Source organism: Topomyia yanbarensis, chromosome 1 (assembly GCF_030247195.1).
Source record: "Topomyia yanbarensis strain Yona2022 chromosome 1, ASM3024719v1, whole genome shotgun sequence".
Taxonomy (NCBI): Eukaryota; Metazoa; Arthropoda; class Insecta; order Diptera; family Culicidae; genus Topomyia; species Topomyia yanbarensis.
In genome coordinates, this window is record NC_080670.1 from 168587077 (window position 1) to 168603479 (window position 16403).

The 16403-nt window shown below is 40.6% G+C and overlaps 1 protein-coding gene across 2 annotated transcripts in view; it reads left to right on the forward strand.

The window, feature by feature from the left end:
• The first annotated feature begins 1527 nt into the window (after positions 1-1527).
• The window catches only part of LOC131680625 (GATA zinc finger domain-containing protein 10-like), a 450427-nt gene continuing 435551 nt past the window's right edge, over positions 1528-16403 (forward strand). For both annotated transcript variants that reach the window (XM_058961350.1, XM_058961342.1), the window contains exon 1: positions 1528-3395. The gene's annotated coding sequence lies outside the window, so the exon portion shown is untranslated. The remainder of the gene's footprint in view (positions 3396-16403) is intronic.

The window sequence follows — 16403 nt, forward strand, 5'->3', positions numbered from 1 at the left end:
AGAGATCTATTTAAAAATGATTTCGTTCGACGCAGGAGATATATATCAGGCAAGTATACCTCCAGTTCTTCCTTGCGTTTTTAAAGTCATCCAATTTCAGTAGAGAAATTTAACTGGAAGAATTTGGAGGGACTAGTTAAATATTTTTTTGAGAAAAATGGGAAATGTCCTTCATGATATTTTAAAACGTTCAATATGGTATTTGACTAAACGGATCTTTAAAGGCCTCGTTCAACCAATGGTAAGTCAAAAAAACACAATAGCTCATCCAACGGTTTCTAAATACTCTAAATTAAATTGATTTCAAATAGTCTGGAATTTTGTGTCATTTCTTAAAGAACTAAGAAAAGAATAGTTTATAATTAATTTGATTTAAGTATAGAAATGGCGCACAATTACTCCAATAAAACACCGGTATCCAATTTTGGAAGAAAGAAAAGAGGTCAGTTAATAAGTGTTGTAATTATTTGTGGAACTAAGAAAAATATTGATGGTCATGGAATTCCAATTTGGTAATTAATTAACAAAAGCTTAGTTCAATTTAAGTTAACTGAGGATTAAGCACCGAAATATTTCTTCAGAATTACTCAAGATCCATCAGGACAGTGAAAAAAAAGAACGAAATCGTAAAATTCTAGTGCTGTGGGTCTAGAAGTGGATTATAAAGCTTTCACTAAATGCAAAAAAATGGTTTCCCGAATTCTTTAATGTCGTTGAATTGATGAGAGAAAACCTGCTTTATCAGTTGTTGCCCACTCACGAATATTTTCTGAACCACGTTAGTTCTACTCAAAACAAGACGATGTAATTAAAATTTTTACCGTAATAATATTTAAGATTAGACTAAGCAAATTCAACATAAAATTCGATTCAGATTCCGAAAACTCCAAAAGCTTCGGTAACAGTATAAGGACCATATTGGAACAAGTACAGTAAATTCATCCGACTTTCAATAATACACCAAAGCCTTTATTGTGAGAACCATTCACATAACAACAATCGTTTTAAAAATTTAGAGTGTACTGGACAAAGCCATTTAACTTCAAAGACTACAAAAGGAGAACACTCTCCTCTCGCAGCATAAAATAGCATTCAACTGCGCAACATAAATTCTCATTGCAAATCAGCTCTTCTCTCTCTTTTTGCTACAAAACCTCTCACGTACTTAGGCAACTCTCATTTCGGTATAGAACGCTGGCTCTCCCCTATCCTTGCATGCAATGCATTTTCTCTACAAACATGCGACGGCCGACGAACAACAACAAATCAAAACCACGCCGGTATGCCGTTCACTCTCTCGTGTCGTTACTCTCGCAACTTTCTTCCCGATCTCTCACCGCTCGTTCTAGAACTAAAACTCTCCCTCTCTCACGATACAACATAAACCCGATGCGAATGACGCTACGACAGCGACAACGATGACGACGACGACGACGGCAACGACGATGAAATGCATGTAATCGCAAGTCCCTATACGCGCGAGTCCTTTTGCCCGTCTCTTTCTCCATCTTCAGTGCTGTGCGGCCGGCCACACACAGTCAGCAGCGAGCTCGTACCAGTCGGGTCCCGCAGGCAGACAGTCTCGTTGCGCTGGTCTAGCTGTTTGGACGTTCGTGTGACTATACTCTCTCCCCGCTATCCGGAGAGCGTTGCATTCTAGCAGGACGGTGACGGCTGTGAGAGTTTGTCGGAGCCTCGTCTCGCGATTTCGGGTTCAGCCTGTTAATCAGGCTAATCAGTGTCCGGGTGTGTGTGTGATTAATTAGACACCGCTTGGTCTCTTGGTTGTAACAATAATTGTCAGAGTAGAAAGGGTTTATTGGTTGAGCAGTCGAAGTGATTATTTTCTCTTGTTTCTGAAGGGATCACAAGGAAGTGATCGAATGAAAACCGTTGGTTATCTTGTGGTGATTTTTAAATCGAGATTGGCGCCGATTGCTGAGTGAAAGGAAGATTTGAACAGTGCGATTATGAAGATTGGTGATTTTGTAAACCGGCGGTGGAAGATCATCGGGAAGTGAAGCAATACCGAGTGGAGGCATAGTTAAGTGAAACGAATTAATTGGTACTGATTTAATCAGCTGGTGTGCGTGTGTCAGTTTGAAAGTTCGGTCAGCTAACAGGCGGCAGAAAAGAAAAAAAGAAAGGTTGTAAATAATTTCAATTAACAAAATTGTTAACAAGATTGTTCAGAAAAGTTCGACAAGTGAGTTAAACAAGTGGGAAACGAATATAAACTACAAAGCGCTGTTTGGAGTAGCAACTGGCAAATTTCACTGTTTCATTAAGTCAGCGATCGAAGCTAGAAAAGGAAGGTAGACGCGTAGCAAGAAACAATTCTGCTTCAGACGGAGGTAAACCCGATTCGCAGTATAAATTAAGCAACCGTAAACCGAAAAGCGACTAGACTTACCGGCGAATGGAAAAACTTTGATGCACTTATAAATGCACATAAATTGTTCAGCTTGACCGAAGATTCTGGAAGGAGGAAACACCGGCGGCGGTAAGGTATCATTGCACAAACGAGAGAATTGCAGTGTAAAAAGAAAACCGTGAGCTGTGTAAACGGAGAAGAAAGCCCGAAGAAAACAAAAAACACGAAGACAGTGAATTTAATCAGTAACAATAATAAAATAAAAGCACCTCGTTAGGAAGAAACAAACTAAGCGCGATTCAGCAACATAGCAGCAGCAGCGGCAGTAACAACAACAACAAAAGCGACAAACATTTCAAGAAGTAAGGAGCGGTTTCTATCCACATTAATAAAACAATGATATTTAAACATGAGCGTAAAATATGCAAATAGAGTTTCATAATAGAGCGAAAGAAAACGAGCCGAAGGGAGAATAAACGTCACACAACTGTCGGGTCCAGCCACCAGCCGGCACTAGCGAAGAACAAAGCGGAAATGAAGACAGAGGAAAAAAAGTTATTGATTTTCTCCTACTCCCTGGCCTCAGCCTCCCGAATCGTGTAACGTTCTGCAACAGTCAGAGTCGTTTGATCTTTATCACAAAAGGAAGTTCGCGAGCGAAGAATCGTGATTAGTGTGCGCGTGTGGCGGAACGAAGCGAAGTTTGATAAAAATGAGTTATTTCTTACCATAACAAAAAATAAAACTTTGCATCTATCGGATCGTTTTTTGATGATTGAAGTGTGCCAGTGAACCAGTGAGGAGCATTTAGAAACCACAATTATCAGTTCGTTCAAGTGTTCGTGGTGAAAGTGAAGTGTGTTTTTCTTTTCTATTCTGCCGATTAATTCGTCGATATTCCGGAGTAAAATCCGAGGGAGTACACTGTAATATTATCTAAGGACCCCTTCCCCTCCAACAGCTGTTCCTTCTGACTCTTAGATATTGGATTTTGGAAGATGGATCACTTATTTATTAAAAGGTAAGCCAAAAGTTGCGTAATCTTCAAAGCATACGGCGTCAGGCACATAGTTGGAAAATGTCACATCAATTATTAAACCAATTAGAGCTCCTCGTCGGTGGAAGAGGTACCCACCCTTACTCTACGGCTAGCCCAAAGCAGAAGCAACCTGGGAAGGTTAGGGATAAAAAAGAAACAACATTCACCAGCTTTACCGGGGCCATTAAATATTCATGCTCGACATTCACCATCAACGAAAACAACAACTTCAACCTGGTCGGTTCCTGAAAGAAGTCTAACGAAGTGATGATGGACCTGTTTGACAGGCGGCCAGTTTCTCACTGAATTATTGCTTTTGTTTTAATCCAACCATGGTAGTTATATTTACTTCAAGCCAGCCCACGGTGAAGTAGCGGGCTTTGATTGTCGCGGGAATAATTTAATGACGGTTTTAGTGGGTCTGGAAGTCTGAATGGTTCTTAAGGGGCACAAATGAGGTTCCGGTTGAGGGGATAATCGTGACGTTTATGGGCTTCTTGATACGGAAATTTATTAGAAGTTGCTAGCTGACGGGTGTTTTAGCCGCGAACGGGCGCACGCTTTGAAGCGAAGGAAAATAATTATTATTAAATATTCAAAAGAATGTCAAAATATAGCAGAAATGACGTACTTGGCTACTGGCTATACTACTGCGGTCATGCTGGTAAATTTGTAAAGAAATGTTTGTTGGCTGATTTAAAGCTATCATCAGTAGAGGAGTTATTAGTACCCTTAACCCCCTGTCTGAAATTTTATGTAAGTAATAAATATAGGTTTGAAATTATTTGATGGATTTAATTTCCACAGCCACCAGCTGTTTCTGGAACAACTGACATTGAAATGTGGTATTTTGTTTATTCAAATACCTTGAAAATTGAATATTAAAAATTGGAAATATTCTCACACGAGCTTGCGTTTTCTAAACGTGTTCCATCAACCTAAGACATATTCAATTCCGCAGATACTTTGTGTTCAGATATGTCGCCTGGTCGACTGGTGTGCACTGTGTGCGAACCTCACCGATAATAAAAATAATAGATCCCTGATCGGTTTCTTTGCAGTATTAAAAATCCCATATTATTAATATAGAAAATGTTTCGGTGGAATTCAATGGGGAAAACAGATCAAAATGGTGAGTCAAGCGAGAGCAATTATGTGAAAAAATCCCCCAGAGGTAGGATTCGAACCCGCAACCCTTGGGACTTCGGTCCAATGCACAAACCCTTATGCTATCCCTGGGATATGATGACGTCCCAGAAAGAACACATGATAATCGCATTAGCAACAGTGACCGTACCCTGCCTCTAAAGCGAGATCATCCGCAGCTGCCACCCAACACATTTTCCCGCTAGACACCAAGGCCCGGGTTTTTATAATGTCTTATGCGATTATCATGTGTTCTTTCTGGCACATAGCATAAGGGTTTGTGCATTGGACCAGAGTCCCAAGGGTTGCAGGTTTGAATTCGACCTCAGGTGGATTTTTTTCACAATTGCTTTCGCTTAACTCACCATTTCGATCTATTTTTCCCGTTGGATACCACCAAATCAGCTTCAATATTGGTAATGTGAGATTTTCAATTCTGAAAAGAAACCGATAAAGGGTCGTTTCTTTTTATTATCGGCGAGGTTGTGTGCAAAACAATGCCCACCAATCGATCAGGAGACATAACCCAAAGCATAGTGTCACCATTGGTTGGAACTATATTTAGAGTGTTGGCGCATTCATTGCGATTTATGAACCGAGGACTGTCATTTATATGAGAACGTTTTCTAGTAATCAGAAAACTATGGCCCCTGTCATTTGAAAATCTAAGATATCGGATCTACAATCAATATAAGGAACTTTTTATCACGACTGATTGTTTCAAACTATGCAATAAAATTTCTTAAATCGGTAAGAGATTTGAAAAATCATGCGAAATTCAAGTTGGTGTACCAAAATGGATTATTTCATTACAGAAATTGAACAAATATCCATGATCGAACAAATTAATTTAAAACACGTGTGTAAACACTTGAACAAACATATGTCATAACACTAGCGCCGCCATACCAACCTATCCCAACTAGAGACATAACTATGTCCGCCATTTTGAATTATCTATGTGATCAGCTGTCAGTTGAATCGCACTCACCTACTATGGCGACAGTGGCGCACCTGGCGTTCTTTTTGTTTTGTGATATCCCAATTTCCTTTGAACAGATCCTTTTATATTTACATAAGTCGATAGAAAAATGAATTCTACAATTTTATAAACAGAACAACTTGCACTTCAAAATGTGCATATGAATCCCAAGTAACAGATTTGGTTTTGTTAAACTCCATTTGCGGTTTTTGGACTTATTTTATAAAACCCGCATCAAAATTTCCTTGAAAAGCGCTTCAACGCCATATTCTAATTGACACAATCTAGATAAACATTCCACCACACATTTAAGGATGTGTATAAACGTGTATTGAGTGAGAATCGTGATCTTAAACAAACTGGACTTTCAAGAACTACACAATGACAACGAATGACAGTACAAGCCATGAGAATTCTCGACAAACATGTCAAATGGTCCTAAGTGCAAATGAGAGCCTCACTTTGTTTACTTTCTCTTTCGATTATTACGGCGTCAGTATAAAACTTTTCAATATTGTTTCAGGATATATCGAAAAACGCTGATTTCGACTAGCATATTCTGCTAAGAGTTAATAAACAAACGTATAAACGGACGATTAGTATTATTAGCGAAAGAGAAAGTAAACAAAGAGAAACTGTCATTAAACGACATGTCAAATTGTCCTAAATGAAAATTTTTCATTTAGGACAATTTGACAGGGCCCATATTATTGGCTCGAATCAAAACTCGTCGAAATGTCAATTGACGACAGGTTCATCCGGAGTGTTCATTTGTGTTTACATTTTGCTAGCGTTGCCAATTTTATTTTGTGTTCACCACCCAATGTGGCTACGCCACGTCGCTTTTGCGGACTAGGGATAGCCCCTATGTTTGAGTAAGCCGGGCAAACGAGTGGATCACAGGTTCGCTTGCTTCCGACGGCGGATTCTCAGCGGCTTTGCTCCGCTTCAGTTGCTAAGCCTTGGTTATGCACCGCATCGAAATGGTACCCCTTAAACATTCTAACTAGAATCGGTTGTGTCGCCGTAGCCGGAATACAAATTAGAACCAGCCAGCATACCGGCTGAGCTTAACTGGGAAGTTTAGTAAAATTTTATCTGGTAATAAAAATTTTCTGGCAACGCTCCAGCACCCAACGATTTCACTACCTGGGCGCCAGGTTGACGATATGAAATGAACTTTGTTCACTTTCGACAAGTTTTGATTCGAGCCAACAACATCCACCCAGTTAAGCTCAGCCGGAAATGAACCGGAATTCTGGCTGGTTCCAGTTCGTATTCCGGCTCCAGTGACACAACCGATTCTAGTTAGAATCGGTTGTTGCACTGGAGCCGGAATACGAACTGGAACCAGCCAGAATTCCAGTTCATTTCCGGCTGAACTTTACTGGGCAGCCGCTAGAATTACTACACGGTTAAATAAAAGAACCTGCAGAATAAGTTCTTTTAACTTACTTTTGAGTTGTGCGTCGCTTTCGCACTTATTACAGCGCAAATTCGTTAGTTGGGTCACGACTGCGCTCCAACTAGCGAATCGTATCCGTTAATTGGGGCAACTGACAGCTGACAAAAATTACCCAAGGGAAACGCTGATTTTTGGTTTTCTTTCATAAAAAACATACAGAAATATTTTACAATTCACAAAAGTTGGCTGTTTCCTTCCAGTTTAAAGTTGTTTTTTGTGACAAAGTATGTCATTAGTGTTCTTTTTGCCATCAATTATTTTTTGATAAATTCCTTCACATGAAACAGGAAATGGATACACCGTCGGGAAAAGCCGGTAAAGCACAAACATACTACGTTGCCACTAGCTAAAAAAGATTGGATAATGTGATTGAATACATCAGAGATGACCTTCAAAAGTTACTAAACTAACGTCTCTGCGACACAAACTAATTGATGCTGAATGGAAGAAGCGAAATATTTAACGCATTTATTTCACTAAAATCATTCCGAAATATGAATTCAAAAAAAAATTCCATTGAATTTCAAAGTATGATTTTTTTCTGGATCGCCACAGAAATCAACCAATGAACCCCTTGAAATCAATGACATTCAAACGTCAATCAGTTTTTGACTTTCAGTTTTGACATAAGAGTGTCTTTTAGTTGGGGCATGCCCCAACTAGCGAACACCCAACTAACGAATTTGCGCTGTAGTGTTATCAAAAACAAAACGAGAGATTCGACTCAGTCGAGGTTTTCCGTGGAGGAAGGTACTTTTGAGTTGTTTGGGGTATACTCAAAATTAGGTAATTCAACTAAAATTTCAGTATAAAAAACCTATCAATGAGTTGTAATTTTTGCCGTGGTTAAATGGAAACCACCTTCAACACGGTTTACCTAATTTTAAGTTCCCCCACGATACCACGAGATTGAGTCAAAGGAGCTAAATTATAGGTAGTTTTTCCTTTCCGTGTAACTAGTAACGGGCAAACGAACTAACATAGTAATTAGGCAATCCATGAGACGTTTCTGATCAGCTGATTATTGTGCCTTGCAGGATAATCGCTCGATATGCGATTATATGAAAGCTCAACTGAGATAGGCGCGTGACAGCCGCCTATATAAATGTATAGGCACCTTTTTCCTTGAAGCTTTCGAAAAGCACACAGCTGGCAGAAAAATAAAGCTCCACTGAAATCTGCTTGCGGAGCAACTGCGGCTATATTTGATGCGCCTTTCAGACGCCCGCAATGTGAGATTTTATTATAAGCGCGACAATATTTCTTCTGACTTTACTCCAGCGATGGGCGGGACATCCGACCGTATCGTCGAATCGATTCAACATCAAACGAATCGGACTAACGAAAGACGTTTGTCGGACGAATTTTTCTGTTCTCAGAAATGGACTTGTTGACAAAATCCAAGATGAAGAGAACGAAGGTATCAGTTCTGTCGAAGGTATTAGTTTTCTGAGTGCATATAGGGAGAGTGACGACACTGTCAAAATTGGAACAATTATTATTTGTCAGTGTCATTCCAAACGAGTCAAATTCATGTATTTTGACAGGTCGTTTGTTCGTTTGGAATATCACTGACGGATAATCATGACAGTTGTCTTCACTCTCCTTACATACACTCTGTTAGTTTTATACTTGTAAACCTAAACATGGCATCCGGGCCACGGGAAGTGAACATAAACATCCGGACGAGTAAAGGCCGAGTTTCAGCTCGGATCCTCCGATTCGAACACTTAGAAACACTTTTTATCTCGAAACTGTTGATAAAAGTATTTATAGCGGAACCGAATCAAAACTTATGGCAACAGAAAAGCCCACTACGTCATTTGTGTTTACTGTCCTTCTTCATATCCTCTCGTTTTTTCGGCTTCAACGAAGAAAAATGACAACCGCACTGACATAGAAAAAATGTGCCCACCTGTATCCGTCTTGGACAAAACTCATCGCTGAATTGTCAAACGTAACATCGATTGCTTAATAAAAATCTAAGAGAAGACTCGATAACAGGTTTTTTTCTCTTCCTAAATTTTCTCGACTAGGCCCTACCGTAACCCGGTGGCAAGCAGAAAGTTAACAAAAGTTGAGCAAAGCGAAATTGATGCTGGCTGAGTTTCTGTGAGCATTTTGCGCGATTTGTGCGAGAATTCTGGCAACGAATTCGCTCAAATGCAACAACCGTTTCTGACAGAAGCGGTTAAACCAATAGATGCTGCTCACTTTTATCCAGAATCAAATCAGAAATGCACGGCCAAGATCTCTGCACGCTTCCTGTCACATCTTTGTCAGATGTTTTGCTCGATTCGTGCTAAATTCTGCCAGGTAGGAATTGTCAGGATCTTTGCACAGTTTATGTCCGAGTTATGCCAGGATTTTGCTCGGTTCTTGTCAAAATTTGCCGAAAAATGCGAGCGAAACCGAGTTCGCCCTAGCTCAAATAACCCGACAGAATACGCGCAGAAATCTGACAGGGTTGCCAAGCCCAGACTTACAGAAATCTAGCAGAGCGGTCTCTGCCAGAAAATTTGCTCACTGGGAAATCTAAATAAAACCCAGTAAAGTTCAACCGGAAATGAACTGGAATTCTGGCTGGTTCCAGTTCGTATACGGGCTCCAGTGACACAACCGATTCTAACTAGAATTCCGGTTCATTTCCGGCTGAGCTTAACTGGGAACAAGCGTTCATCGTTGCTAGATTCCTTTTGTATGCTTTTCGCAATTGCCGAGAAGAATTGTACTTCAATTAAGATTTCTGACAGCTCATTTACAACCACAGATGCAAAGTCAAACCAAAGGAGTTTGGTTTGTTTGTCTCACGAAATACCTAACCTCAACCGGTTTTTGCAGCACAATTTTTTTTTGTTTTCCTCACTAAATAATTCGGCACCGTTTCTTTTTTAACGGGAGTAGAAAGATCAATGATCGCACCTCAACAAAAGATTTACAATGGTAGATGCTTTTAAAAGGTTAATTTAATTTGTATTCATATCAGAAACAACCAATCAGGAACTGGACCATTCTGACGAAACATTGGAACAAACACGGCCCCCCTATTAAGATCTCTTAGATTAATATTTCTGACAGCGCATTTACAACCACAGATGCAAACTCAAGTCAAAGGAACCCAATGAGGTATATATAGGTGTGGCAGAACACACGGTTTGCTAGTGTTGGCAACCAAAAATATGTAAACAATCCAGAACAACAGGTCGACGTCATAGCGGTCACACGATTAAATGGGAGCGGAACGACCGGTGTGACGAAAGCAAGTCGATTTATACTGTGATCACTCACACCACTCATGTAAGATTCATCTTACGAATACCAAAGTGCCATCTTCGCCAGACCTGTATATACGACATTGAAAGGAACCCACCCACTGAGACGTCCAAAAAATTGTTTCAAAATCGTTCAACACGGGTCCAACGATGGACGTTCGTTGAACGGTTATTTGGACGTTGTCCAAATTGGTCCAACGAACGTCCTTCATTGGACGATTTTGAAACCAACCGTTCTTAGAGGGCAGTTAAGCTCAGCCGGAAATGAACCGGCTCCAGTTAGAATCGGTTGTGTCACTGGAGCCGGATTACGAACTGGAACCAGCCAGAATTCCAGTTCATTTCCGGCTGAACTTTACTGGGAAATTGGTTTGTTTTCATCAAGAAAAACCTAACCTGAATCGATTTTTGCGGTTCAAAATATTTTGTTATCATCACGAAATAATTCAGCGCCTTTTCTTTTTCGACGGGAATAGAAAGGTCATAATTGTCACGTCTTGTCTTAGGATAAGAATAGGTCTGTTCCAGTACCAGGAGAAACTGGAAGTACTCCGGAGAAAATCGTTCCTGTACTCTCTTCTTCTCTTTTTTCTTTTTCTGGTAGCAAACCGGAGTAAAAAGGAGCCAAGATTTTTTGCTCCTGTTTACTCCGGAGTGACTTCAATGTACTCAGCGATGCCAATGTTCCAGATTTATCTGGAATCTTCCAGATTTTTCCCAACTGAACAGACATTCGTTCAAACCAGAGATTTCGCCAGATTTTTGAAATTTTGCCAGATTTTTCCAGATATTCTAAATTTTACGTTACACCCCAGCGAGGTTACCATTATGCCAGATTTATCTGGTACAGCCAAAGTTTTTTTAAGCTTCCAGCCAACAGTGAAATCTCTTATTATATCAGATTTTTAAATTATAGAAGTTGTAACAAAGAAAAATTGGAAATCCTGGTCATATTCCATTAATACACGTTCTATGACGAGTAAAATGGATGCAAAATTTCGATGACTTTGAGGTCGCTGTCAAGTGACAGATTTTACCAGACATTTTTAGTTGAACTGCCAGATTTTCTTCAAAATATAGTGGCAACCCTGCATGTACTAGAACAAACCTAATAAAGTTCTATGCAAACGATTTCACTCACACTACTTGGGGGTTTGTTTTCCTCCAGCTGTCATATATAAAACTGTCAACCAAATTAAACATTTGAATTAGCTCTCGTAAAGTATTTATAATGGTGTTGAAATGCTCTATGTCGCTGTAAAACTTATTCGGGGGACGTACAATTCCGGTTGGTCATATTCCATAATGAAAATAATCCGACCGAAAAGTTATTTTCGATTTGTTTTCCTCCATCTATGACAGGTGGAGGAAAACAAACCGTTGAACACACTAATACTACCTTCACACTACGAGTTAAAACGTGTTTTAACGCTATCTTGATGACATTTTTCTTGTTGCTAATTATTATAACGTGTTTTAACTCTGTAGTGTGAACATAGTATAATACAGTTGAAGACTGTCAAGTACTTTATAGGCACAAAAGGCAATGTTAATGTTTAAAGATGCGCTGACAGTGAAGCCAAATCTCTCTATTGGATATGTTAGTGGCTACCTATCGTGCAACATAAATAAACATTCTATCTTTCGAAGAACATGCAAGAAAAGTGTTTGTGATGACAGAAATAATGTTATGGTAAATTATTTCAATCGACTAAACAAGAAACTTTATTCGTGATTTAATTTACATGAAGGAAACATAAATTCACTTCTTTGAATTTATTATGTAAGTCGGTTGAAGCGAATACTACATATTAAGAACACTGAGATCTCTTTCCTTTCCCCATACAAACGAGAAGCGACAGAGGTTACAGCGCCTCTATTGGAGAAAGGTAAGAAGCTTAATGTAAAAGTGTGTGCGTGTGCATCACTATGGAAAGTACTACCTCTACCCGCAAGTGGCGTTCCTGTTACTGTCTCCAGATTCTGGACAGAGTTGCCAGTCTTCTTGATATGCAGTCTTCGGTTGAAGTCACTGTCGTTTTTGCTTGAAGCAAAACTGAGTCAGTTTCTAACCCCACCCAGTCACCGTGGCAAGCAGAAAGTTTGCAAAAGTTGAGCAAAGCGAAATTGATTCTGGCAGCGTTTCTGCGAGTATTTTGCGCGATTTGTGCGAGAATTCTGGCAAAAAAATCGCTCAAATGCAACAACCGTTTCTGACAGAAGCGGTTGAACTAACCGATGCTACTCATTTTTAACAAGAGTCCAGCCAGGAATGTGCGGCCAAGATTTCTGTACGCTTCCTGGCACATCTTTGCCAAATGTTTTGCTCGATTCGTGCTAGATTCTACCAGGTAGGAGGTGGCAGGATCTTTGCACGGTTTATTTCCGAGTTGTGCCAGGGTTTTGCTCGGTTCCTGTCAAAATTTGTCAGAAAACACGAGCGAAACCGAGTTCGCCCTAGCTCAACTAACCCGACAAGATACGCGGAAATCTGACAGGGCTGCCAAACCAAGACTGACAGAAATCTAGCAGAGCGGTCTCTGCCAGACAATTTGGTAACTGGGCAACTGCTGTCACAATGTATGAACTGACAGCGGTTGAGGCTAGAACCTGACTCAGTTTCGGATTCAAGCAAAAACGCCAGAAACAAATAAGTAGTCATCATGTTATGCAGTTTTGTACATTCTTCTGTTCGGGAATCGAATAGAACACTGACTCTAAAGCGCACTACTAGCACTTTCGGTTCAATCGCAAAAGAATAATTTTATTGCTAGTTCAATCACCTGGATTGTGTTGTTCAAAAACAGATGGATTGTATTACTGGAGCCGCCCAAAATGTGTCAACCCACAATCTGCACCAGGATTCCGGCTGCTGTCAAAATTATCAAAATGGCGCTGCCAGAATTCAGCTATATTCCTTCCAGTTATGGCAGGCAGATTCGCCCTCACCGGATCTGTTTTGTTTATCGTTGTTTCATATTCGCCATATTAACATTTTTCCAAGAAGGATAGTTTTGGCAGATGAAAGAAATAGGAAGAAACAAAGATTTTGGTTTCAAACATGGTAAGTAATATGGGTTTCATGTCTCCAGACATGTTTTTATTATAAATTTACATAAAATTTAAAAAAAAAATAAAGAATACAAGCAAAACCTGAAGCGGTACAAAACCGGTCCTGCCGGTGCGTGCCTGATAGAAATCCGGCAGAAAAAAACCGTTAATAACCGTAAGGCGAAAAATTCTGCCAGCAACGGTTGTTGCATTTGAGCCGGCCGGCTGGGCAGCCGGCCAGACCCCCAGAAATTCTGCCAGACTTTTTATTTCGCTGCCGGCTATCTGAGGGGAATTCTGCCAGGCACATCCGAGCGGGAACGTGCCTGGTAAAATTCTCTCCAGGTTTCCGGCAGCGAGAAAATAAAGTCTAGCAAGCAGAACTCTCCCGGAGTGCCGGTAGAAATTCAACAACCATTTCTGACAGATAATTTCGCCCTACGGTTGTTAACGGGTTTTCTTGCCGGGCATCAACGGCACGACCGGTACTATGTCTCAGATAATTCTTGAATTTATCTAGTCTTTTTTGTAATTTTAAAAATATTTGTGAAAAAGATTTCTAATAGTTCTTGAGATGGATTTCGTACTGCTTACCTTGATTAAAACATCATCTATTTTTTCATTGGTATCAACTATCCATCTATAGGAAATTTGACATCTAAATCGTAAATATTGTAAAATTGAAACAAATAAAAACAAAAGTAACCGGCGGTGCGGCGAATCTGCCTGCCTTTACCCAGTAACTGTAGCCAGATAATGAACCAGAATGCTGGCTGGTTCTAGTATCGTAGTCCGGCTCGTGACACAACCGATTCTAATTGGAATCGGTTACGTCGCTGGAGCCGGAATACGAGTTTAAAACAGCCAAAATTCCGGCTGAACATTACTTGGTATTAGGAGGTATATTAGGTTCATTACTGACATAGGGAACTTCACTTTTATTGACAGTTCACGAGCGCTGTTTACACGGTCTTGGAAAAAGCACAGAGAACAGACATCCATGATCGAACAAAAATATTTAAAAAACGTGTGTAAACATTTGAATTAATATACTAAAAACACTAGCGCCGCCACACCAACCTATCCCAACTATCCGTCAAATCGATTCCGGAACCGGTTCGAAATCCTGGATGGATTCTGCATGGAATCTAGCTCAAAGAAAACAACCGTAGAGGGTAGAGGAATAACCGCTGTCAATTCTGTCGCACTCAGCCACAAAAAAACATGACGACAGTAGCGCACCTGGTTTAGATATCCAAACTACCTTCGCAACCGTTAGAGATTTTACACAAGTTGAATGCTGAAGATGGACGTCTGTTCTCTGTGGAAAAAGGTTGTGACCGACTGGATTCGCCCGAAACATCACAAGGTGCTTTTCTTTTCTTCTAGTTCTGGTTATTTTCCGTCGACCTATTTCCGCTACGAGGCCAAACACCGACGCCAGAGAGGTGACGACTCCCACTATCTGGACTAGATATCGACCCATTAACTCATGGACCGGGGACCAACGACTTTACTTCCCTTCCGAAGGAAGGCGTGACCTCAGATTTTCCTCACCTCGATTGGGATTGGGATTGAACCCAGACCAACTAGGGTGAGTGGTGGTCACGCTTACCACCCAACCATCGGCGCCGTCGGTATTTTTCTATGTCCATCGAAACAGTACAAACGAAATATCAAAAATGAACACTGCCTCATTGTTTGTGTCCTTGATTAACTCGAATGAAAACTCGTAGACATATCAGTTCATCAGGTTCATCCGGAGTGTTACATTTGGCTAGCGTTGCCAATTTTATTTTGATTCTACCACCTAATGTGGATACGCCACATCGCTTTTAAGGCGTGCTGTCCTAAGGATAGCCCCATATTTAAGTAAGTCGGGCAAACGAGTGGAGCACAGGTTTGTTTGCTTCCGACGGCGAGTCAGCGATCACCTCACCCGGCGGATCCTTAGTGGCATTTCGCCGCTTTGGTTGCTAGGCGTCGGTTATGCGGCTAAGCCACGTCGTACTGGTACCCCTGAGTGCATATAAGGAGAGTGACGACACTGTCAAAATTGGAACAATGATTATTTGTCAGTGTCATTCCAAACGAGTCAAATCCATATATTTTAAGAGGTCGTTTGTTCGTTTGGAATATTACTGACAGATAATCATGACAGTTGTCTTCACTCTCCTTACATACACTCTGTGGTACCCCTTTAACAGGGCTGGATATTATTGGCACGAATCAAAACTCGTCGAAATGTCAATTGACGATTGTCCTAAATAAGGTATTGGCACTTAAGCCAAAAGACCAAAAAAATTGAATTATTAGTTTAATTCGAACGGGTGGGTTCGCTCCCGTCATACCTCTGTTCACTGGGCAAGGGACCAGAAATCGACAGTCTTCATTAGCTCTGTCACCCACCGAAGTACGATGGGTAATGAACTAAAAATTAGACATCAGACGATTATAAAAACCCGGGCCTTGGTATCTAGCGGGGAAATTAAATAGATCAAATGTGTTGGAGTGATCAGCTGCCGTTGTGTGTGATTCCTCGCTTTGCAGGCAGGGTACGATCATCGTCGCCAGTGGGATAATCATATGTTCTTTCTGGGATGTCACCATACCCAGGGATAGCATAAGGGTTAGTGCATTGGGCCGGAGTCTCAAAGGTTGCGGGTTCGAGTCTCGCCTCTGGGTGGTGAATTTTTTTCACATGATTGCTTAGCTTCACTCACCATTTCCGATCGTTTTTCCCCGTTGGATACCACCAGTCCTAAATAAGGTATTGGCACTTAAGCCAAAAGACCAAAAAAATTGAATTAATAATTGACGATTGGTTCATCCGGAGTGTTCATTTGTGTTTACATTTTTTTTAGCTTTGCTAATTTTATTTTGTTTCCACCACCCAATGTGGCTACGCCACATCGTTTTCCAGCCGTATTTAAAAGCTGATTTCTGGCAAATTTGATAGCTGGCGGAAATTTGACGGTTTTCTGGCCGCTGTCAGCTATTCTTCCAAGCGGCGATGCCAGATGTGAATACCTGTCTGTGTTTTGAAGACATTTGAAATGTGACATTTTTTACAT